Source organism: Bos grunniens, chromosome 10 (genome assembly GCF_055505025.1).
Source record: "Bos grunniens cultivar Pamir isolate PY7600 chromosome 10, Bosgru_T2T1.0, whole genome shotgun sequence".
Taxonomy (NCBI): domain Eukaryota; kingdom Metazoa; phylum Chordata; class Mammalia; order Artiodactyla; family Bovidae; genus Bos; species Bos grunniens.
Genome location: NC_141174.1, coordinates 32370179 through 32386283, shown reverse-complemented (window position 1 = coordinate 32386283; position 16105 = coordinate 32370179). Strand labels below are relative to the sequence as shown.

General features: G+C 40.4%; 1 protein-coding gene across 28 annotated transcripts in view; it reads left to right on the top strand.

Moving 5' to 3' along the window:
• LOC147364263 (potassium channel, subfamily K, member 16-like) overlaps positions 1-16105 on the top strand; it is a 292159-nt gene that overhangs the window by 17745 nt on the left and 258309 nt on the right. For 3 of the 28 annotated variants that reach the window (XR_015134296.1, XR_015134292.1, XR_015134285.1), the window contains one exon: positions 3471-3873. The exons of 21 other annotated variants lie outside the window; for them this stretch is intronic. The gene's annotated coding sequence lies outside the window, so the exon portion shown is untranslated. Of the gene's footprint in view, positions 1-1174; positions 2447-3470; positions 3874-16105 lie in introns of those variants that run through there. 4 more of the 28 variants (XR_015134293.1, XR_015134287.1, XR_015134294.1 and 1 more) reach the window with 3 other exon arrangements.

Genomic DNA, 16105 nt, shown 5'->3' with positions numbered 1-16105 from the left:
GAGAGTCATCTAGGTGTATGTGTGAAGCTAAAGTTCATTAATTTGTACTGCTGGGCATCTTTGTGTGTGCATATCCTCTGCATATTTATCTCTTCTATTCTTAATGGACATTTGAGTTTCCATTTTTTTCCTATTATGAACACTTGGTATCAGCATTCTTATTCCAATTTCATGGTGTGTATGTGCAAGAGGTTCTGTAGATGTGGACTCATTGCATCATTGGTATGTTTCTTTAACGTTACCAAGTGATACCAAATGGCTTTCCAAGGTGATTGTATAAATTTCATTCTGAGGCAGTTACTGAACATTGCATAATGAACTGTCCCAATGCTTAAAACAACAATATTCGTTTGCTCATGATTTTGCATGTCAAGAATTTGGGAAGAGCTTGGCCGAGTGATTTGTCTCTGATCCACGTGGTGTAAACTGAGGTTCCTGGGGCTGGAGGCTCCATCCTAGGATGGCTTCTTTATTCATGTATCTACATCGTGGTGTTCTTTGGTCTCTTCCTTCACATAGTATCTCAGCCTCCAGGGCTTTTCCACATGGATTGGATTCTCACAGAATAGTGGTCTCAGGACAGTCTGAATTCTTAAATGGTAGCTCAGGGTTCCAAGAACAAATGTTCCAAAAATTTGGAAGTGGTAACTGCCAACTCTTAAAGCCTGGACATAGAAACTTGCATAATATCATTTCTGCCACATGCTATTGTCAGAGTAGTCACAGAGCCTGCCCAGAATCAAAGGGAGAGAAACACGTATCCTCCATATCTTTGGGGGTGAGTATACTAGACAGTAATAATTTGTGGCCTCCAACTTTGCCACACATTCCCTGTGGTCAGGTATGAGAGGTCCTATTGCTATACATCCTTCTTAATACTTGGTATAGTCAAGCTTTAGAACTGTTGTCTCTCTGGCGACTATGAAAACATAGGAAGAATGTTTTAAAATATCATTTATCGAATATTTACTGTGTGCTGGGCACTGTGCTAAATGCTTTGCATTTTCCCCCTCATTTTAATCATAACCAGTATTTGAAGTAGATACTATTACTTTTGGAGAGGTTAATTAACTTGCCATAGGTCAAGTAGCTAATAACTGGCGGAATGTAGACTTGAACAGAAATTTACCTGACTGCTAAGCCCATGCATTTAATTTTTCCTTTCCATCCCTAGATGTGAGCTGAGATGATGATTTGAGGCTGAAGTTAAACTATGAAGAAAATGTAAAATATTAAGAAATGATGATTAACACATGAAGTAATTAGAAAAAAAATGACTTAAAATTTTTTATTCCTCTAACTTGGGAGCACCATTTCCCCCTTCCTCTGTCAAGCAATGAAAATAAAAATTGTTTGATTCTGAAAATGAAAAATAAGAACAGAACAAAGCAGAGCTTTTTAGTGCTTAATAGGAATTAGTATTACAGTTTTCAGAGATGAGCTGGAACTGACCTCATGGTACATAGAGCATGGTGGAAGAAGCATTTTTATTTCTTTCATCTAAATCAAGGGAACACTGCAGTTTTTGTGATTTGACCAGCCCAGAAGGGAAGAATGAGAATCTCTTGCCAGAGAAAATTTTGGATCACACTTTCCTTAGAGCCTAAATCAGAATCTCATTGGTCACTTTTCTATATCTTTGCTATTTCTATTCCTGATGAATCGGAACAAAGCTCGTGCCTCATTAGCACATCATTCACCAACCAGACATTCACAATAAAAAATCCACTTTTTGGTAGTGTGGGGATTCCCAGGCCAGAACCAAAGCCCCACGATGTTACATGGAGATGTTTCATAGTGATGGAGCTTTGGGACCTAACTCTCCTCCCTCTGACTTCATGACTTAATTCATGGTATGGATTCACTAGTCCTTGAGGAAAATACATTTCTTGGATTTCCACTGGCAAATTAATTGCTTAATGCCTGGCATTCTGGAATTCCAAACCATTGGGGATCATTCTTTAGATACACCATTTTTTCCCCAAACTTCAATCTCTTTCACTGACTGAATTAATTTCACCATCCATTCTTCCTCAACCTGTTCTTTTCTAGGCATCCCTCTTGATTCACTTTCCCAACACTCAGTGCCCTTGAGAGGTCTCAGTATGTCTTCCTCAACTTTACAGCATCTCATCTTAACTGGCTTCTGTTTAATTGAAAAATCAGTATTCCTGGTTTCCATTTGCATTATTGCTCTGAGTGTTGCACAGAGTACTTAGAGTGTTATCAACAATGTTTGCTGCTGCTGCTGCTGCTAAGTCGCTTCAGTCGTGTCCGACTCTGTGCAACCCCATAGACGGCAGCCCATCAGGCTCTGCCATCCCTGGGATTCTCCAAGCAAGAATACTGGAGTGGGTTGCCATTTCCTTCTCCAATGCATGAAAGTGAAGTCACTCAATCGTGTCTGACTCTTAGCGACCCCATGGACTGCAGCCTACCAGGCTCCTCCGTCCATGGGATTTTCCAGGCAAGAGTACTGGAATGGGGTGCCATTGCCTTCTCCAATCAACAATGTTTACCCAAGTTTGAATATCACCCCAGAGGGATGGATTCTGGGTTATGTATGGGGCCATTCATCCTTTGTTTCCTTTCCCAGTCTTGAGGAGTTTTGGATTAGTGGTTTGCTAGTCTGGCTTTACTTTTTGCTGCCCTGTTATATGTTGTAAGGACTGAAAAGTTCTGACCACATGGAAAGTCTCAAGCTCATAGAATCACACACACATACACACACACATATTATTGACTTAAAAATAGCAAAATCAGAAATTTTTTATGTTTAGAATCTCATGCAGAGTGTTATTTAGGATCTGTTAATGTATTAGTGGTTTTAAAAAATAACAGAACTTAAAGGAAAAACATTTGAGCTTGAGGATAACACACTATCCACTTGATTATAGGGGACCCAGTTTTTTCATGGTGACATTCTCAGCCCTGATAGCTTTTTTCTCCTCATGATTTAGTAGCTATCTTAGTTCCTGGAAATGGATTTTCAATTGTGGTGACCTCTAACGGCGATCACTTGACATGTGGGTTGGGGGGAGCTACAAATGTCTCCCGTGGAGGTGGTGTTGCCAACAACGTGTGAAAGAGAATCTACCCTCTCTGTAAATCAAAGCTAAGGATTCACTTGAGAAGATCCACCAAGTATTAAGAGCTTTAAACTTAATTTTATTTTAACATCAATAGAAATAGGAGCTTTTCTACTTAGCTTGGGGGAAAATGTCTGATAAGCTTTTCTGGGGACCTAAAAGAAATGTCTTTTTGCCAACACAAGCAAAATGTGTAAAGGGATATTTTTCTACCTTGAGGAAGAAATGTTTCCTAGCCAATCAGGGTTTCTTCTTGCTCCAAGTCTATGATTTTGTGTAGAATGGAGTCTTTACTGTGACATATTGAGTCAGAATTTGGGGAAATAATTTTTTCCTTCTGGCTTATGATGGTTATGAGGTGCACCCTCTTTAAACTTTCAGAGATGTCGGAAACAAAACACAACAAAATGTTCTCTACAGGCCCCATTGGTTTCTACAAGCCCCATTGCCTGATTTGGGAGAAAGATGATTTAATTCAGAGCCAGCCACTTTCAAGATTGGTGGAACAAGATCTTATTGTATAATGTGTTCCAAAGGGAAGTTCCTTTGGGGGCAATGCTGGAAGCAGGATGCCTTGAGAGCCCAGACACTGTGCTGAACTCACATGGATGCTCTAGCAGATGGGCTATTGCTTTTAAGTCTCCTCCTCCAGGCTACTCTGTATGCCTCTGACTTATCCCCCCCCCAAAAAAAAGCTATGAATGATTTATTTGTCTTTGCTTTTGAAGTGAAATCGTATTGTATTTAATGTACACCCATTGAATAAAAGCCAATTAAGAACCAAGTAAGAGCATTTTGTCAATTTAAAAATTATATATTTTTGTGAATACGGATGAACTAGTCAAATTACATAAAATTTAATTTGTCAACACTGGTGCTCATCTCTATTTAAAATAACATGTCTAAAAGGACTTCCCCAGTGGCTCAGCTGTGAAGAATCTGCCTGAGATGCAGGAGCTGCCACAGATGTGGGTTCAGTCCCTCTGTTGGGAAGATTCCCTGGAGAAGGGAATGACAACCCACTTCAGTATTCTTGCCTGGGGAATCCCATGGACAGAAGAGCCTGGTGGGCTACAGTTCATAGGGTTGCAAAAAGTTGGACGTGACTATAGCGACTTGGCACGCACACACGTCTAAATTAATAAATTAATATGAAAATAGTAGTTTTTCCACTCCCAGTGTCCAGAAACAATTTTGTTTAAACTCTTTATATGCATGTTTTTTCCATGACCCATTTTTGAATGACTTAACACAGATTCCTAGGGCTCATCATTCTCACTTCTGAGTTGTTTGAAAAATAGCACATTTGAATCCCTGTTTAATGTGATCACAAGAACCACTGTGCCAAACCACATGTACTTATGTATTTGGCTAATATTAGGTAGTTGGGTTTTCACTCTCATGTATGTTACATATTTGTGATCTCCAAAATGAAACCACTTTATTGATTTTAAAAATTATTTTTAAAGCCTTGTTTATTTTTAACTGCATTCAGTAGTTGCAAATATAAATCTTAACCTATGGGAATAAATTACTAAATTTATGTTAAATTGCTTTTTTAAAAAACTTACCAACATATGTAAGTATCTGAACAAGCATGGACTATGGTGGTTTTAAAGATTTGGTGCCTTCTCCATTCCATCCCCAGCATTTTGTAGTTCAAAATAAAATAATTGAGAAAACAGCTTGTTATTTGAAATATTTCGTAAGGAATCTTATACAAGACAACTCCATTTGTGAGGAGTTGAAAGAAGGAGGGAACCCAGGAGGGAGGTTTCCCCAAGGAGAGAAAAGAAAACCTTTGCCTTGCAATAGGGCATTTGTAACAAGAGAAGGGATACAATAATTCTATTTTCCTCTTTAAAGTGTTCATTTAATTTGCTTATGTGGAAGTACCTGTTAATTCTGTTCCTTCTCTTCCATTCTGCTTACAGAAAAGGTCAATAAACTTGTGGGATGGTACTTAGAGAAGGCCCCTCTGCTTACTTCCTCATGTTTCTCTTACAGAGTCATTTTGAATTCTCTTTAGAAAAAGAGACAGGGAGGATTACGTTTGCTGAGAAAACCCTTTTGAACCTAGCACTTTAGACAAAGAAACTGGATCATGTTAAAGCAGTTTTATTGTTGAAAACACCATGAATAATGAAAGCCCAGTGGTGCACCTGTTGGGCTGCATGAACCATTTTCTATGTGATATTATGGAATAACCTTAGATAATTTCTTGATTTGGTCATCACTATCTTTGTCATCATTTCCATCACTACTCTCATTCACTGGTCACATATGGTGCCATGGACTGCACACATCAATTGACACAAATCATCTCTCCTGCATTGCACAGCTACATTCCAGCTTGCTTTTGGTAGGAACATTTGGAGAGGAAGACAGTTTGCATGTAACAACAGTCTTGTACAGCTCGGTAGCTTGTTTTCAGCCCCTGTCAATCATGGCAGTACTACAACCCACAACCCTTCAGGCTCTGAAGGGAAATATCCTTATCAGTCAGTTCAGTCGCTCAGTTGTGTCTGACTCTTTGTGACCCCATGGACTGCAGCACGCCAGAATTCCCTGCCCATCACCAACTCCCCAAACTTGCTCAATCCCATGTCCATCAAGTCAGTGATGCTATCCAACCATCTCATCCTCTGTCGTCCCCTTCTCCTCCCAGCTTCAATCTTTCCCAGCATCAGGGTCTTTTCCAGGGAGTCAGTTCTTTGCATCAGGTGGCCAAAGTATTGGAGTTTCAGCTTCAGCATCAGTCCTTCCATGAATATTCAGGACTGATTTCCTTTAGAATTGACTGGTTTGATCTCCTTGCAGTCCAAGGGACTCTCAAGAGTTTTCTCCAACACCGTGGTTCAAAAGCATCAGTTCTTTGGTGCTCAGCTTTCTTTATAGTCCAACTCTCACATCTGTACATGACTACTGGAAAAACTATAGCTTTAACTAGACGGACCTTTGTTGGCAGAGTAATGTCTCTGCTTTTTAATATGCTGTCTAGGTTGGTCATAGCTTTTCTTCCAAGGAGCAAGCATCTTTTAATTTCATGGCTGCAGTCACCATCTGCAGTGATTTTGGAGCCCAAGAAAATAAAGTCTGTCACTGTTTCCATTGTTTCCCCATCTATTTGCCATGAAGTGGTGGGACTGGATGCCATGATCTTAGTTTTTTGAATTTTGAGTTTTAAGCCAGCCTTTTCACTCTCCTCTTTCACTTTCATCAAGAGGCCTCTTTGCTTTCTGCCATAAGGGTGGTATCATCTGCATATCTGAGGTTATAAATATTTCTCCCTGCAGTCTTGATTCCAGCTTGTGTTTCATCCAGCCCAGCATTTCACATGATGTACTCTGCATGTAAGTTAATAAGCAGGGTGACAATATACAGCCTTGATGTACTCCTTTCCCACTTTGGAACCAGTGCATTGTTCCATGTCCAGTTTTAACTGTTGCTTCTTGACCTGCATACAGATTTCTCAGATTATATAACTATCCTTATACAAAATGACTAAGACAGGATTTTTCTGTCTGTATCACTCTCTTTTCATCTTCCCCTTGCTGCAGACCTCACTCAAAGACCATTTCTCACTTAACTTTCCTCCTTGCCTTCTTACTCCTGCTTTCTTTTAGGATTCTATTCCTTCTGTTAAGGCTAATCTGAGGAAATTAGATTAGCCTTTATGGAAAGGATTTAAACTTGGAATTTTGAAGATTTGGCCCTGAAGCTTGAATTCCACCCTTAAGAACCCTGATGCTGGGAAAGATTGAAGGCAGGAGGAAAAGGGGACGACAGAGGATGAGATGGTTGGATGGCATCACTGACTTGATGGACATGAGTTTGAGCAAGCTCAGGGAGTTGGTGATGGACAGGGAAGCCTGGCATGCTTCAGTCCATGGGGTCACAAAGAGTTGGACACGCCTGAGCAACTGAACTGAACTATCTTAAGTAAATTGCTTTAATTTAGTTTGCTTATCTATGTTACAAGTAGTATGGGAATAGTGTGGGAATTAAGAGATAATGTATATTGCTGAGGCTTAGGGGTGAGTCCCTGGTGGCTCAGTAGGTAAAGAATCTGCCTGCATGCAGGAGAACTGGGTTCCATCCATGGGTTTGGAAGATGGAGAAGGAAATGGACAACCCACTCCAGGATTCTTGCCTGGGAAATCCCAAGGACAGAGGAGCCTGGCAGGCTACAGTCCTTGGGGGGGTCACAGAAGTTGGACATGATTTACCGACTAAACACCACCAAGGTGTGATTATGGTTCCAGGTGTCATTTTCATTATAATGTAGCATTTAATGAGTGTCTGGTGATGGGCCTTTGAGCTACAGAAACTTATAAGGGGCACAGGATATGTGTTCAGAGATGGGCTGAGTAGAGACCCATCAGCACCCCTAGAATGAATGATGGGTGGGAGGTGTTTGTTGCTTATCTACACCTGCCCAGTCTTAATTCTCAGATTAGAACCATAGACCCTTAATGCTCAGACCTCTGAGATCTTCTAGGTGCAGATGAGGTAACTGAGGCCTGGAGAAGTGAATGGTTTTGCCCAAGATGACGTAATTCACTAGCATAAGAGCTAGGGTGACAGCCAGATGTCATCTCTCCCAGTAGTGGAACTGACGATTAAAGACCAAGCTTGCAAGTATCCATGTTTAGTCTGAAGGAGGCTTGTTAAATTCCATTTCCTCCTAACAGCTCCTGATGGAAGCTTTTAGATATCTAATGGTTGCTTTTTTGCGAATCCTCTGGGTGAAAAGATTTAATAAGAACTTTAAAAAGGGAGCCCTCTGGTCCGTATACTCCTCACCAAAGGCTGGTTAGGACTGCACTAGGTTGGAGCTGGTCCCGTGGACCCCAGGGGCCCTGCCCGAGGTCCTCCCTGATACTCATGGAAGAGTGAGTGGATTCAGTGGGTGTCCAAAGTTGTATACTGACTTTCATATGAAGACTCTTGTCTGAAATTCATAACATTTTTACAATAAAATGTTTCAAGAATGCAGTAAAGCATTAAAAAGCAGTAATGAATAAACAGCATTAACTCATTGCAGCTTCTCAAATCTTTTATTGTTTTGCCACATCTGTTTCACATCACTTTTAAAAGAAAAACCAAAGAAGTAGAAGCACTTGGAGCATTCCTTACCTTACTTTTCCTTTCCTTCTTCCCATGAGGAAACCACTGTTCTGAATTTGGCATTCATCATTTCTCTTTTGCATATTTTACACTTTACATATGTGTCCATATACATATGTATTTATCCATAAATAGTATACAGTTGTCCCTTGGTATCTGTGAGGGATTGGCTCTAAGAACTGTTCCCCCATATACCAAAATCCAAGGATGCTCAAGTGTCATATGAAATGGTACTGCACAGCTGTGTTTGCATATAGCCTATGTCAATCCTTACATGTGCTTTAAATCATTTCTAGATTACTTATAATGCCTAATACAATGTAAATGCTACATAAATAGTTGTAAATACAATGTAAATGCTATATGAATTTTAGCTGTCAGTTTGAAACAAATTCAAGTTTTGTTTTGGAACATTCTGGAATTAAAATTTTTTTTTTTTTTTTTAATCTGTGTGGGTTGAATCCATGGGTGTGGAACCCTGGGATACAGAGGGATGACTATGTAGTTAAATTTTGCATGTTTTAAACTTTCTATAAGTAACATTAGACTTTATGATTCTCATACTCTGCTCATTTTGTTCAATATTACGTTTTGGGGATTTATTCATGCTGAAACGTGTTGTCCATGATATTTCAACTGCTATAATTTACATTGTATGGACTTGCCACCACTTCTTTATCCATCTTTCTGTTGCTTACCTGTGTCGCTGTACTTTCCTAAATCATTATTTCATTTTGTGACTCTTTAAGAATTAGGCAATAAACCTAAAAATAGCTCACTATTTTTTAATTGCTTTACAGAATTTTGTTGTTTTCTGTCACAGGAAAATGTAGGTCACAGCACAGAATCTGAGTGGGGTTTTGAATGGTTATAGTGTGGATTGTATTCTGGGTGGTATGAAGACCGCCTCCAAGCTTTGTGAGAGATACTTTGTTTTTATAATGCTGCTGCTGCTGCTAAGTCGCTTCGGTGGTGTCCGACTCTATGCGACCCCATAAATGGCAGCCCACCAGGCTCCCCCGTCCCTGGGATTCTCCAGGCAAGAACACTGGAGTGGGTTGCCATTTCCTTCTCCAATGCATGAAAGTGAAAAGTGAAAGTGAAGTCGCTCCGTCGTATCCAACTCATAGCGACCCCAGGGACTGCAGCCTACCAGGCTCTTCCATCCATGGGATTTTTTTTTTATAATGCTAGGTTTCCTTTTTCCCTAAAGCATATTTAAAGCAGACCTTTGGGTGACTTTAAGGATGAGTTTTTAATGATTTTTTTTTCTTAAACCATTTATTCCCCTTGTTCTTGTTTTCTTCTTTGCTCTTGTTAAGGGGACCCAGTTGGACCTGAGTTGTTGCCCAGGAACCTTGGGGTGATTCATGCTCTATTTACCACATATTCTTGAAAAATCAGTTAAAAGGAGGAGGGGGGAGGTCTGTAGGAATTTAGTTTGGTTGTTTCAGGGAGGAATATCGGTAGCAACTATTTCCCCTCCTCATGTCCCCCACCAAAGAGCCTCCCAACTTCTCCCTAACCCAGGTACTTTACTCTGGTATGCCTTCTCTGGGCACAGGCTGGTTCAGTGTGGCTTTATCTCCTTGAGGTCCCCTTCTGTCCCTCCTTGCTTTATTTCCTGGATCCAGAAACCCCACTCAAGTTATCCCATCTGGTTACAGCACGCCTGAGATCTCCGTTTAACTATATTTAGTGAGGCTGGGACTGTGTGTCCCAAGGCTCTTTGGGGAAAGCTATTTCCAGGAAGGCAGAGGGCCAGTGCCGGTTGGGGGGCGTTGGTAAAGCAGACAGCACAGCTGCAGGGGTCGGTTGTAAAAAAGATTAAACCTGCCTCACAGCTGAGTGTATTTTACCAATGTAAATGTTGATCTCCTTTTTTTTAAACCCTCAAGGGACCCCAAGGAGAGGAGGTGTGGGATGTGTCTTTGGAAACTTTACTAGGCAAGAAATGCTATTACTGAAATGCAGCTGACCCAAAACAAGAAGCTTTGAGAGCTGAGAGAAGGTCACAGAAAGGTCAAGAGGAAGGAAGGTGGGGGGATGAGGGGACTGAGATGGAATATTTCAGGCACTGTAAGCTTTTAAATAAATAGTCCCAACCCTGCCCTTGGCTTATCAAGCCCTCCTAACCTTTTGAAGTTTACTAATCTTGCCACCCTCAAACTTACTGTGTTCCAGTTGATAGAGACCGGATCTGGTTTGAACTGTCCTGTTGTCTTAGAAATGAAGGCAAATTGATGCTTTCTGGTCATCAGGAGGGCAGTATGTATCTGTGGGGACCCCGGGCCTGCTGAGAAAGTCCAAGTAAAATTAAGTGCCCTCCTGACCTCCTGATCACATCATCTCCCTCTGTTCTTGGAGCTGGTATTTAAGGCCTGGGATGCACAGGGGGCCCCTGGCTGGGGACTTAGGCTTTCTCCTGCAGTTTCTCAGTTTCTCTTTCTGGTGTAAACTAATGACTTATCTATGGTGTTTCATCCAAGATGCTCCTGACTTAACTGCACAATTGTAAAAACCAAAACAATGGGATCCAGGTGTGATGAGCTGTGGTGTAGAAATGGTCAGGGGATTGAAAATATTTGAGAATCATTATTTTCCAGTTTTTTTCCTGCTACCATAGTCTGTTTTAGGATACAATGAATGATGTTTAAGAAGGGTTAACATTTTCTGACTACTTACCATATGACCAACACTTTGCTAAACCCTCTATGTGTATACTCATTTCATCTTTCCAACAATCTTATGAATAAATCTGATTTTACAGTTGAGAAGACTGAGGCTTAGAGCAGTTCAGTAATTTATCCAAGGTCACAGAATTGACTGTGGAAAACCCAATGTTTGAATCCAGATCTGAAAGGATCTGGAGCACATGTTTTTACCATTACACTACCGTGGTGTGGACCACCCTTCTGTATGTGGTACACAGCATGTTGTTGTCATTCAGTTACTCAGTCCTGTCCAACTCTTTGCCACCCCTCGGACTGCAGCACACCAGAATTCCCTGTCCTTCACTACCTCCCAGAGTTTGCTCAAACTCTTGTCCATTGAGTTGATGATGCTATCCAACCATCTCATCCTCTCTTGCCCCCTTCTCCTCCTGCCCTCTGTCTTTCCCAGGATCAGGGTCTTTTCCAATGAGTCGGCTCTTTGCATTAGGTGGCCAAATATTGGAGCTTCAGCTTCAGCATCAGTCCTTCTAATGAATATTCAGGGTTGATTTATGGGATCAAATTTTAGTTTGGTGAATAAGGATGCCCAGTTGATTTTGAAATAGTCTTTCTTATATTAGTATTTTATATGATGTCCACAGGACTTTGTTCCTGGTATTAAAATTAAGAGAAATCTTTAGATGTTCTAGAAATATTTTTCATCATCAAACTGACTGCTTAAGTCATAGATCCATTCATTCTATAGATTAGGTATCTAGTATGTGCCAAACCCTGTGCTAAATTCTCAGGAGGCAGTGGTAAGAATAGCAGATGTGTGTATGGGACTATGGTGCTGAGGTCTAGTGTAATCAAATAATTACAAAATTGTGACATTTCACTTTAGATAAATGCAGGGCAGGAGAAGGGGTCCAGGGTATGAGTGTTTATGCTATGGGGTTGTGACTAGTCAGAGAGGTTGAGGAAGTCTTCCTAGAACCTGATGCAGGTATTTGTGGGGATACCCTGTGACTATTTGGGGTTCTGTTTTGGCTGCTTAGCAGAGGAGCACCCTTTGAGATATTCCTTGGATATTCCTTTTACTTGGGATCAATCTCTGTAGTCTGCAGAAAAGATACTCAAGGTTTTGAGAAGTCCAGGCCATTCGTAAAATCAGCTGAGCATTTCGTATACTCAAGCATACCTTAACATGGAATGCCCAGGAAATAGGAGGCTCTCACTTGTCCTGTCTAAAAATGGATCTGACTATATGTCTGTGGAGGGTGGTTCTAGTAGGGACTCATGCAGTTTATCTTGCTATATCATGCACAGGAAGCCAATATCTAGAGTAATCTATTATTTACAGTAAGTCCCCTACATACAAATGAGTTCCGTTCCAAGAGCGTGCTCTAAGTCCAATCTGTTCATAAGTCCAACAAAGCTAGCCTAGGTACCCAGCTACCACGATCAGCTATGTAGTACTGTACTGTCATAGTTCATAATACTTTTTACACAAGTAACGCATCAAAAAACAAACACAAAAAATAAACTTTTAATCTTCAGTGCAGTACCTTGAAAAGCACAGTAGTACGGTACAACAACTGGCATCCAGGGCTGGCCTTGAGTGAACAGGCCAGAGCAGGCTGGAGGAGGGAGAGGAGGCGGGAAATGGTAGGGCTGAAGGATTGTCAGCAACAGGAGATGGAGGGCGAGTTCCAGCTTTACTCATGCCTGATGTTGATGGCACAGTTTCTGGGCCTGAAATAAAGATAGTGTATCCTGTACCCTCTACAGTATTGTACAGTAAAGTACACAGAGTGATGCAAGCCTGTGACAGTGTATACCACATGTGTGAACTAGCTTACAAGAATGGACATGTGAATGTATGCTCAACTCTTTGAAAGTCTGCAACTTGAAGGGTCTTATGTAGGGGACTTACTGTATTTATTTAGGCTTTGTGAAGATATATCCAGTGAAGTTACTTCCACAAAGAACAGTAGTCATAGAAACCTGAAATGTTAACAGTGGGAAGATGTTAGCGAGTATTATTGGAGGAGGATTTTTGTGTTGGTTTCCAGCTTCCTATTTGACCAGTGAGAGAAGTAAAGCCCAGTCAGTGGTCAGATTTTCACAGCCAGACTTACTCCTTTATCACTGACCTGGGGTTGTGGATACCACGGCGGCCTAGCCAGACCAAACTCCTGCCCTCATTGAGGTACATTTTAGTGGGTCTCCTAAATTTCCCTGTCCTTGCTTAGTTCTCTTTCATGACATATTCACTTTCTAGACCCCAGTCTTCACTGGAAATTAATTCTCCTTGAGGCAGGAAGTAATTATTTTGACTAGTGGCTTTCTTGAAGTTTGGAGCTCAGATATACAATGACCTCACATTGATAGTGTGAGAACCTTCTATATAGGAAAATGAGGCAGATATTTCCCCTAACTGAGATACAGTTCTCTTGAAAAATCAAATATTACTATCCCATGGCAAAGTCATGTTCTTTTTTGACCCCTGGCATTGGCTAGTATCTTCTGCTGAAGACTGATGGGAAAATATTGATTTTTAATTGCTGTTTTTTTTTTTTATTGTCCTTAGAGTAAAAATAATAGATTCTGTGTGAAGGTGTTAGTCTTTCAGTTATGCCTAACTCTTTGCAACATCATGGACTGTAGCCCACTAGGTGCCTCTGTCCATGGAATTCTCCAGGCAAGAATCCTGGATTGGATAGCTGTTCCTTTCTCCAGGGGATCATCCTAACCCAGGGACTGACCCTGGTCTCCTGCATTGCAGGTGGATTCTTTACCATCTGAGCCACCAGGGAAGTCTTCTAATAGACTCCATAAGAGGTTGAAAAACATCATCTATTTTTCATTAAAGTCATCTAGGCCTGATATATCCTTTTCACATAGAAATTTCATTTTAAAATTTCTGTATTAAGTGAGGAATTACACATAAAGAGGTTCTGCCCTCCAACCTGTCATCAATATCTGTTCCTGTAAAGTAGTACCTACTTTCTGAGTAATTGTCACTGGTTTTAAATTAATTGACTTTCTTTAGTGGATGACTTTCCTACTGAGGCCACATACATTTTTAGAGTTGATGACCCTTTAGTGTTGCAACTAGATTTCTGTATATCCCAAACCAATGTAATGCAAGCCTAATAATATATATATATATATAATGCTTACTATGGGTTGAGAACTGTTCTGACTACTTTAATAGAACTCATTTTAATTCTCATAGTAATCCTTGGAAAAGTAATCATTATTTTATCCGTTCTACAGATGAGGAGATTATGATAGAAGGTTAAGGACCAGGATGTTAAGTCATCTGCTATAGCTCTATGATAACTATAATTCCTCATTTCATTCTCAAATCTTCACTAACTAGGATGAACCCATCTTCAAGTCAGTTGTTTGTTGTGCAAACTCACACTGATTTTTTTCAATCTCTGAAAGTCAGAGCTGATAATGACTTTGGCGGCCAACTGGTTTTTCTGCCCTCCCGTGTGACTCTTCACCAAACTTTCCAGGGAAATCACAAGCTTCAGGTGAAAGCCCCAGCACACTTTTCACCAGCTTCAGTTGCCTTTTATCTAAATCTCTCTAATGATATGCTCCTAATGAACTGATCTTTGCCATTGAAATTCTGATTTTGTTTCGCTTTATATTGTTGTGTTGACTCTAAGGGAGGTCTTTTAACACATCACAATACCCCTTACCCCCTTTGGGGCTTCAGACTGTGCCACATTTTATCTGGCCAGGCTGCTGGCTTTTGGCAAGGATTGATGAATGGATGGGATTCAGAGGTCAAAAGTTCTCTATCCTAGCTGCTCAAAGTATGATCCATAGGCCAGCAGCATCAGCATCATCTGGAAACTTGTTAGGAAAGTAGTCTCCCAAAGTCTGCCTCAGACCTGCTGATCGAGAATCTTCACATAGCAGATTTCCCATGAGAAATTTGAGAAGTACTGTTTTATTCTGAAGCCGAGAGAATGGGATTGGTTGGGTTAATTTTAGGATCTTACCCTTTTCCACTTTTGTTTCTCTCCTTGAATCCCCATTCCAAGTGTCCCGGACAGATCCTAGCTTTGATAATTTCTCTCTTTAATATGCTTGTCTGTAAGTCTTAAAAGTGAAAATGAATGTTTCCCTTTGGGTTTTACACCTGTTCTTATTTTGTGAAGTGTAATGTCTCCAGACAACTTACATTTTAAAAAAATTCTGAAGTGCTATGTCTGTTTCACAGTGTGATACTATTTATTTCTCGGAAGTTTTCAAGAAATATTATCCTTGTTTTCTCATGCTTCATATTGGTTGAAAAGAATTGTTTTCTTTTCATAAGCCAACAACGATACAGCTGCTTTTGATGTGAGATTAGAACCAATATCTCTGAGCCAAGTTATTTTGCTTTGAAGTCCTGTAATTGCAATTTGATTTTGACTAGACGTATTTCATATCTAAACAAACCAACAGTTAATACTTCATTGGGAGCATTCTACTGTTGGGATATGTTTGGAGTAGCACTTGACTTATCAAAGTACTTATTTACTTTTCAAGTGGAGAAAATATATTACATCTTTAACCATATTTTATAGTTCCCAGGGTTTAAGTGAGAGCTCTCAGATTTGGATTTTAAATTTAATTTTAATCTTAAAAAGAAAACTATAGTAAGTAAGTGAAATGGACCAGGGAAAGGCATGTAGCAAGTTGGCATAATCTGGATGACAGAGCTGAAAATTTTAGGATTTAGAAAAAACCTAGCTGCAGATAAGATTTTTTGAAGAAAAGAGAAAAAAATTCACAATGCCTTTTGGAATACTGCTATGATTGTTTATGCAGGCACTTATTAGGCACCTACAGGATACACAGTCCTGGATTGCTTCAGTTCTGGAGAACATATGTCCTAGGTTTTCTGAAACGGTCCTAATTTCATTTTTTTCTATGTCCCGACCATGTGTCTCAGTTTTTGATCCAGCAAATATGTTCACAGCAGGGGATGTAGAGAGCAGAAGGTAAAAGAGTTGACTTTCAGTGAGGAGACATGACGTCCCTGTTTTCTTCTCAGATGAGCCCTCGTTCCACCTGGAAAGTATAGGAAATGGTTTGGAAAGCACACCAGGCTTGGAAAAATTTATGCACATGGACAGATTTTTTGGCACTCTGTGCCCTGGCCACCACCCTGGCTCCCCTTTATCCTACCCTACTCCAGAAGAATTTAGTTATTTGCAAAGC